This window comes from Dermacentor albipictus, chromosome 1 (assembly GCF_038994185.2).
Source record: "Dermacentor albipictus isolate Rhodes 1998 colony chromosome 1, USDA_Dalb.pri_finalv2, whole genome shotgun sequence".
In the NCBI taxonomy this organism is placed as follows: Eukaryota; Metazoa; Arthropoda; class Arachnida; order Ixodida; family Ixodidae; genus Dermacentor; species Dermacentor albipictus.
Window position 1 is genome coordinate 484,527,222 of NC_091821.1, and position 9,661 is coordinate 484,536,882.

Here is a 9,661-nt window from a genome sequence, read left to right on the forward strand (position 1 = left end):
GAATTTCTGATTTTGTCCGCACCCGCTGCTGTATTCTTTTTTACGCTTCTTATGGCCGCATATACACCTCTTCTTTTGTGATTGGCCTGTCCAGCAGCTCGTTTTCTTTCCCTTTGTATTGTGTGTAGGCCACCTGGTTGTCATGTCCGAAACATTTGAACCTGACCTGCTCTAGCGGTTCCGAGTCCGGTCCCTCGAATTGGTGTACCAGGTGGTGTATGGCCTTATTGTTTTCAGATTGTGTTTTTGTTGGGTCCAGGAGCGCCTTGAGTATGTGCCATATTTTTGCCGTGCTAAGGGTTCCGTAGGGACTCGCTAAACTGTTGCTAGTCTTGCCTAGTCAGCTGAGCCGCATCCTCCTCCACCTCCTTGGTTATCTCTGCGATTTTCTTTTTGAGCTTCCTGTTTAGCCTTTGTTTTTTCCATCTTTTAGTGAGCCCGCGTCTTGCCTCCCATAGCTTGACTAGTCGCGAGTCCACCTCAGATGTTTCCTCTGTTCTTTCTATTTCTTTGGTGCACTTGTCGAGCATCCCCCTGAGCTTGTCTCCCCAGCCTTCTTGGGACTCGATATTTCCCTCTATAGTTTCGCATTCCTTCCTGAAGGCATTCCAATCTGTCACCTTGGTGGTACCAATTTTGCGTTTTATTTTTCCGGTTGCCAAGTGCGTTTTTAGGATGTAGTGACCGCTGCCCAGATTCTCCAGCAGATTTTCCCATACCGCCTTGTCTGCCTTCCCATACCGCCTTCCCCGGATGTATGTCAGGTCGGGGCATGTGTTGGAGCTTATGCGGTTACTTAGTCTGGTTGGCGCACTGTCGTCTGTTATGAGGGTGCAGCCGTATATATCTGCTGCTTCCTTAACTTGTATGCCTGTCTTGTCTGGTTTTTTTTGTAAACCCAGGTGAGATCTTTGGCGTTGAAATCTCCTACAATCACTAGGGGGTTTGTTTTGGCTAATTTGCTCGCTCCTGCAAAAAGTTTGCGGAAGTCCGCCTCTTTTTGGCTCGGAGGACTATAGAGATGTATGACAAAGACACTACTGTCTTTTCTTTTTCGGAATGATTTCGGCAATACTGTGGTCTATGTACGTTTCAGCTATTCCTCTCTGATCAGTCGACATTGACAATGGGCAGCAAGTCGATTACATTCAGTCAGGATTTCGCCTTTCATGGCAAGACATGAACTGATCTAACTTCATGTGTCGTCTCGACATGAACTTCCATTTTCTATGGATCAGTGCATCCACAATCATCTCTCTGCAGCCTGACCCTTGCGCAGTACTGAACCATAATTCTCAGGCATGTTCTGCATCTGCTCGCGAACCCTCCCAATGGGCTCCAACGATGAATGATCTAGTTAACACCTGGCAGAAGGAGAGAGAAGTAAGCGTTTTACTGTGAATGCGTTGCATGTTTGTGCATCTGTTCATAGATGTATGTTGTCCTAGTCTTATGCATGCTCTTTTGTCACGCTGAAGCCACTGGGTCTTTGGTCTGTTCACTCGAGCCGAACACCGCATATTGTTTGAATTGAAAAATGACCACAAAGTCCGTCTGCTAGTCTGTGTCTCAAAGATGTCTTCCAACACTAAGTATACACGAACAACGGTGAAACGATGACCCGGTAATATTGCCTCATGGACTGCTATATTACAGTACTCCGCATAAATTACATTTGTAGGCGCAAAATCTTTGCTAATGTCTTACTCCATGAAGCTCTATTTTCGAATGAGCAACAGTACAAAAATTATGTTTGCACTACTCTGTCCATGGTATTTGCTAGTCAAGGTTGATACGCCTTTGACATCTGCCGCTTCTCTGAACGTCTGCACATAGTGTTATGTATGGCATGGTATGTGGTGTTTAACCTCCGGAAACTGCACATGGTCTATGAGGCACGCAGTGCACGGCTTCTTAGCTGCATTGGCGGTTGTAGTAACATCATGTGTGAGCTTAATGTAAGGAAATGCTTGGCTAGTGCATGAATTAGACAGGCACCCAAGACATTTCAAACAAATTATCCACCATTTAATGTTCAGGTTACCGAAATAAATTCCTTGCCCTGTACTACAAGAGTGGATCACGCATTTGACCTGCGAAATTAAGACGGTTACACATGTATTAGGATGGTTCTGCTTAATGCTGTACAAAGACAGTATATTTCGGCATAAAATAATTGCACAGGGGCCTCAAAACATCAGCACAGCTCCTTAAAAAAATTAAATTATGGGGTTTTACGTGCCAAAACCACTTTCTGATTATGAGGCACGCCGTAGTAGAGGACTCCGGAAATTTCGACCACCTGGGGTTCTTTAACGTGCACCTAAATCTAAGTACACGGGTGTTTTCGCATTTCGCCCCCATCGAAATGCGGCCGCCGTGGCCGGGATTCGATCCCGCGACCTCGTGCTCAGCAGCCCAACACCATAGCCACTGAGCAACCACGGCGGGTAGCACAGCTCCTTGCTTATTGATATTGGATAAGTGGCGAAAGCGACACATTGGTAATGAGGGACGGCTCAGTGGCGGGCTCTGGAATAATTTCTACCACTTTGGGTTCTTTAACGTCCTCTGACGTCACACAGTATACAGGCACCTTGCGTTTTGCCTCCATCGAAACGAGGCCGCTGCATCTGGGATTGAACCTGTCCTCGGAATCAGCAGCCAAGTCAGCCCTCAAGCACAGCGTTGACCGTTGCACAGCGTCCGGAGCTCATGAACTGGAGCTGAAAATTATGTGCCTTAAATAATGCTCGATAATTGCGTTATCTCAAAAGGACACCCGCAACGCCTGCGGCGAGTTCGAAAACCATGCCAGCAAGCCGACAGTGGTTCTTCAATGGTCATGTACAACCAGGAAAAATTGCAATGAAACGTATATAGACTGACCTTAACGGTATGGATTTTACAATGCGGTGAACACATGGGTTCAAGTGAATTTAGGTTGAATCCTCTATCAGTAATACTTGTCCCTAAACAAATATTCCGAAACGGCTGATACAACAGGCACGATCAATACGAAGAGACTTGGCATTAGGGTGGAAAGGAAGGAACTGCAATGACGTAGAAAATTCTGTCTTGCTTCTGTGCAACTACATATTGTCAAGAAAGGTTTTTAGCTGGGCTTGTTGGTGCATATTAACTCCTGATTGAACTACGCGAAGACGGGGCAAGAAAGGAGAAAAAAACGAGCGCAACCTTGACAATATTGTCAAGTTTCACTTCAGTTGGCAGTGAAGTTTCATGTGTAATACTCGATACACTTTGTCTATGGCTGTTGCACACCTGATAGCTTCCGCCGATGAAAAGACTCTTCAAGAATAGCAGACGCTCCGGAGCTGTCAAGTACGACGCCATTTTGAAAAGGCCGCATGACGACGATTTTGTTGCTTTTGTAATTGGCTGGCGGAATAACTTGGTGTGCCTTGGTTTCAAACCGCTGTTTTTTAAGTTGTATCATACTATACGAATTTGTCTTCGTTATTAAAGGTAGGGCGCATTGGCGCATATTCAGGACAGGGTCTGGATATCAGCCCTTTTTTGGAGAAAAGACCTCAGCGACAGTTCTTTCAGTGCAGAAACGAAAGCCGTTTTTGGTTGCCCATTGTGTGAGTGTACTTAATGAGATTTGAACTTGTCGTTCGCAGGTTACTTTGTTCGATCCTCGCACGCCATTTGGAGATCATCATTGCATAGTGAACGCACGAGAGAAGATGTAACCACGAACACCACGAACAGAGTTGTGCTTACTGTACATCCCTATGGCACACCATTTTCCTAGACGAATATGCGTGAAAACGTTGTTCTTAGGCGGACTTGCAATGTTCGATAAGACATAAAGCCGACTAGACATTTGAGCATTTTTACACGGATCCCCATATGCGCCAGATCTCTTAATGTGCCAAATCTCCAAGTAGTGTCGTACGCTTTTTGCAGGTCAAAGAAAGCTGTAAAGCAGTGTTGTTTATGTAGAAAAGCATTCCGTATTTCATGTTCTAGTCACACCAGGTGATCAGATGTTGAACAGTTCTTTTTATAACCGCATTGGTTAAGGTCTAGTATACCTTGTGTTCGAAGAGTGAATGTCAGCCTTGTATTTACGATGCTTTCGTTGGATATTGCTAAACAGCTGGTGAGGGCAACGGGCCGGTAGCTGCTTGAAAATGCAGATGGCTTTCCGGCTTTCAAGAACGGTAGTACGCATTTTCCCGTGATTTTGGTATTTTGCCTGTATCCCATAGTTTGTGGAAAACTTCTAGAAGAGTTTTTACAGATGCAAGTGAAAGGTAGTGAAAGCATTGAATAATGAATGTGGTCATGGCCAACTGGCGTTCTTCTTTTGCCAGCATAGCGGCCTGTTTAATGCTTGAAGCGTTACGGGAGCATTCTATTGTTCCTCTGGGGGATGTCCCTGTAATGTGAAATCTCTCTTTCTCTGCAGACTGTTTTTACTTTAGAAATGCATCGAAGTATTTCGCTGAGCTAGAAACATTATAAACGTTTCCAACTAGTATGTGAACTTGTGCCTGCAGCCTTCTCAACTTGTCTGTATGTCTGAAGCTGGGAGCAAAGGCACTGCGTATGATCAATAGTCTCCCTCAACTTCCTGAGCTGATCCCACAGCTCTTTGAATGTCACGGAACTAATAACTGAGGACACATATTCTAGCCGTGATGACTTTTCAGCATGCCTCCGAACATCTTTCGCTTTAGCCTGCTTGAAGTTTATAAGGTTACTGTAAGTGGGTACCTTCTCAGGATACCTCAAACCATATTTTACTGTTTCTTTGCTAGTATACACTCCGTTGTCCACCAGCGGTTTAGCTTTTTTTCGCAGAGTGTTCGATGCTTGGGGTATTGCCTTTTCAGCTTTGCTATTAGGACTGCTGCGAATAATTCATTCATTTCATCTATGTTGAGTTCTGTTGAAAGGATATCTTCGAGTTTTGCGTTCTCCATAAATAAAGGCAAGTCCGCATGCTTTGCAAATACCAGCGAAGTGGCTTAGAGTTTCATTTCATTTTTCATTTCATTTCATTTATTAATTCTGTCAGCCTCATTGAGGGGCTATAACAGGAGTGGAAAAAACGGAACTGAACAGTAAAATAAGTAGTACAGAACATATTGAAAACCATAGTTATACATTAGTTAAAGGAAAAAAAGATCATCTCGTGAAATGCATACATAAACAAAAACAAAAATGCATCACTCAGAAATCAGAACAGCAATATTACACAGCAGCAATCTGATCTCATCGCTCTATGCTATTGCCATAGATGAAATTATCTAAGTGGCGTAGGAATTCAGCTAATGATGTCGACCGAACAGCAGCATCTGGAAGAGAGTTCCAGTCTCTACAAGTTCGGGGAAAATAACTAAACTTGAAACAATTATTTTTTTATAGTCGGTAATAGGATAAACTTACTATGACGATGCATTGATGTTTCATTAGTTTTGATCTCAAAGTAATTTGATTTATTTATTTTAAGATAATTATTGATAATGACGTAAAGAGTTTTTAGTCTTTCATATCTGGTTCTGGTTTCTAGCATAGGTAGTTGGGGTTGTTGGCAGAGTTCTGTTGAAGAATGGTTCCGGCGGCATTTATTAAAGATAAACCTTCCAGCGAGTCGCTGAATCCTGTCAAGCTTTTGACGATTAGTTGCTGTGTAAGGATCCCATATTACTTTAGCATATTCGATTATCGGTCTGACTAGGGTTTTGTAAGCGAAGCACTTTACATCCGGAGTAAAACTGTGCATAGTGCGTCGCAGGTACCATAGTGTTTTAAAAGCTTTGGAAATGACAATTTCAATGTGGGTATTCCATCGTAGATCTGATGTAAATGTTATGCCTAGGTATTTATACTGATCGACTCTTTCAAGCATATAACCGTTGATTTGATAATTGTAATCAAGAACATTTTTCTTTCTAGTTACTAACATGAACACACACTTTTTAAAGTTTAACTCCATCTGCCAGTCGTTACACCATTTCACTATTCTTTGCAGGTTTAAATTTAAATTAATCTGATCATCAACTGTATTTACGGTACTGTACATCACACAGTCGTCTGCAAAAAGTCTTAATGGAACATCAATGTTACTTTGTAAATCATTAATAAAGATCAAAATAGGAGTGGGCCTAAGACGCTACCTTGCGGTACACCAGAAGCAACGGGAAGTATGTTGGACTGACAACCTCTAACAGTTACACACTGTTCACGGGAGGATATATACGCAGAAAACCATTGTGTGAGTGTTTGATTTTTAAAGACCGCATTAATCTTATATAACAATTTTTGGTGCGAAACTTTATCAAATGCTTTTGCAAAGTCAAGGTAGATAATGTCTGTTTGACCACGTGAATTTATTGTTTATGCGAGGTCATGAACTATTTCTATCAGTTGGGTAATCGTGGACAGTCCCTTTCGAAAGCCATGCTGACGATAATACAGGGCATCATGCTGGTCGAGATAGCCGAGCAGGTGTTCGGATATGATGTGTTCAAGTAACTTTGAAACTGTACTAGTGAGCGAGATTGGGCGATAATTACTAACAGAATTATTTCCGCTTTTATGAACCGGTATAACTTCTGCTCGCTTCCAATCAGTTGGAAAGCATCCGCTACTAAAAGAAGACTGAAAAATTTTGGACAAGTATTTAGATATCTATTCAGCGTATCTATATAAAAACCCATTGGGGATACGATCTGGACCTTGGCTTTTCTTAATGTCAATATGTAATAGCAGATTTAGAACACCTTGCTCGTCAATCTGTAAATCAGTAATAGGTCTTTGAGTGTCAACATTAAAAGGAAGAAAGGGGCTGGCAGATGGAATGGCACACTGTGGTATAAACTTTTTTAAACAGGGTTGAAGTACCTCAGACAGGCTGGCCAACGTTTCGATAGGTGGACCTATCTTCGTCAAAGGCACAGTGTAACATTAAAAGGAGGCAGTATACCATTATCACGTATGTAAACAGATGACAAATATAAATTAAAATCTTCGGCACGCTTATGGGCGTTATCCTCGGTCTGAGCAGGGTGCAGAACTTTAGACGGATTTATATAGCGCCAGAATTTGCCAGGTGACTCGCGAAGAAATTTTGTGAGCGTCACATTATAGACTCTGTCTTTTGATTCCTTAAGAAGTCTCTTTAAATCCTGACTCATGCGGCGAATGCATAGTTTATTTTCGGGGTTTGGGTTGGGTGAGTAAGCCTTACGTTTGCGTTTAAGTCTTCGTTTGAGATGAAGTATATCTCTGGTTATCCAGGGATTCTTTTTATTCGTGCGCTTAGTTTTCTTAGGAATAAAGTGATTGAGGCACCGTTCTGCTAATTCTGAAAAGAATTCCCATAGTTGGTCCGTGCTAGCACCTAAGTCATACAGCTGCATAAAATCTGAATATGAATAACCAAGACAGTCTATCACAGCAGCGTCATCAGCGTCATGAAAATTAAAGAAACCTTTTTTGGACGAAGTACTTATGACATCTGGTGATGCCTTTAATGACAACAAAACCATCCTGTGATCTGACAAGCCCTCCAGCGTTTCACATTCGCAGACAGAACTTTGTATTCGTTCGGAAACAAAAATTAAATCAAGTATGGATGATGTTGTAGGACATATCCTTGTGTAATCAGACACAACTTGAACTAAATTATGACAAAAAGCCAGTTCAAGTAACTGCTCACAACTAGGCACTTCTCGTGTTCCAGGTAATTGCGAACACCAGTCAATGCCGGGTAGGTTGAAATCTCCAAGTAACAATGTCCTACTATCCTGAGGCAGGTAAGTGTCCATAAATGTTCGTAGATTTACCAGGACGGCCAACGGAGCATTTGGAGCCCTGTAAACACCCCCAATGAAGACTGTTTGTGTATCTAATTTTATCTTGCCCCATAGTGCTTCTACGCCATTGACATCTGGAAGTACAGAAAATGCTATGCTGCCTTTGATAATTAACGCAACTCCCCCCCCCCCCCCTCTGTCTTCTCGATCCCTTCTTACTATTTTATAGTTAGGAGGGGTGACTTCAGTGTCGAGTACATCCTTGTGCAGCCAAGTTTCGGTGACTACTTTAGGTGAGGTTCATGTTCTATGGTTAGGCTTTCTAATTCGACAAGTTTATTTAATATGCTTCTGGCATTCACATTTATCACTTTGAACGGTTTTGGTCCTTTGCTCCTGCGTCAATTGCCACTCCCAGAAGGGGTATGGCATTTGTACCTTTGTTTCGTAGTTTCGTCCCAGGCGTAAAGAATTTTGTTCACCTTCATCTTATCGAATACCATTTTACCTTGGCCCCATTTTTCCTTTTGTCAACAGTGGTATTCCAGAGTTTTTTCCGAATATCATGAACTCATTTAGAATAGTCCTCTGGAATGCTTATTTTCCCTCCTTTAAGCTTGTAGCAATTATTCATAATCTTAGTTTTTTCCCTAAAATCACCAATCCTAAGGATAACTGGACGATGATTACCCGGATTCACCTTACCAAGACGGTGTATTCTCTCATTGGTACTTAGCTTCTCTCCGAGTTTTGCCTCAAAAACGTCGTCGTTTACTTTTCTCAGCAATGTTTCTTCGTTTTCATTCTCATCTTCCAGTATACCTCTTACAATCAGGTTGCTACGCCGGGATTGATTTTCCAAGCCATCGACTTGTTTAGCTAGTGCAGCGATTTCCGCCTGACAATCACTCATAGTAGCCTCAATATTTGATAGCCTTATTTGGGATTTCTCTAGGACCACGAGTTTTGCTTCGATGGAATCGAGTCTTGTTTGCATTTTCACTATGCCTGCCTCAGACGAAGTTTGTTTTTCTTGAATTTGAGTAACTTTGGCCAAAATATATTTTGGGGTTTGTAGAATTTCATTTAGGGTGGCTTCAGAAATAGGCCCCGGGTTTTCCTCTACATCCCCTGAAAGCTTAAGAAGTATGCATGCCATTGAAAAACAGTCGCAGACACAATCAAGCAGCACTTGTGGACACGGCAGCACAACTAGACAAAGGTAATCACCACGAAAACCGTATCTTTTTGCACTAACCTGCACATACAAAGGCACTTCAGGTGACATCGTCACGGCAGGGCTGCCGTGTCCACTGATGATCGTAGGTCTCGGTAGCAGATTTATAGCTGGCAGGCTCCGTGACGTATCACGATGGTGTGACGTCACTGTGCTCATCGATGGTGCGCAGAGGTCGTTTTCCACGAGGCGATGATCAGTCATATTTGGTGCACGGCGACGGGCGTCGGCGATGAATCCAGGAAGCTGCCACAGCATTTCGTCGATCGGAGCCGAGAAATCGGAGCGCTGCCGTCCAATGTCCCCCATAACCGGCGATGTGGCGGAGGCTAGGATGAGAATCGACGCGCAAACCTGCACATACAAAGGCACTTCAGGTGACATCGTCACGGCAGGGCTGCCGTGTCCACTCAAGAGTTTATGGTAACTAATGTGGATGATAGTTTAATGATTGCCGACAAATGACTACTTCCTTTTGAAGTGTCGAAGACTTGCCACATAAAATTCCTAATTATTAAAAATAGATGGTGAGCGGAAGGCTAAAGTGAGACAACTAAATTCGCGTGAGCTTGGTGAAAAATACGTTGGTGAAACCGAACTTAAAAGGCATACGTTGGTTGACAAAATA

At 42.8% G+C, this 9,661-nt stretch overlaps 1 protein-coding gene across 1 annotated transcript in view; it reads right to left on the minus strand.

Moving 5' to 3' along the window:
• The window catches only part of LOC139059661 (alpha-tocopherol transfer protein-like), an 88,399-nt gene extending 79,327 nt beyond the window's left edge, over positions 1-9,072 (minus strand). The window contains exon 1 of the mRNA XM_070538085.1: positions 9,055-9,072. The gene's annotated coding sequence lies outside the window, so the exon portion shown is untranslated. The remainder of the gene's footprint in view (positions 1-9,054) is intronic.
• Positions 9,073-9,661: the final 589 nt, after the last annotated feature.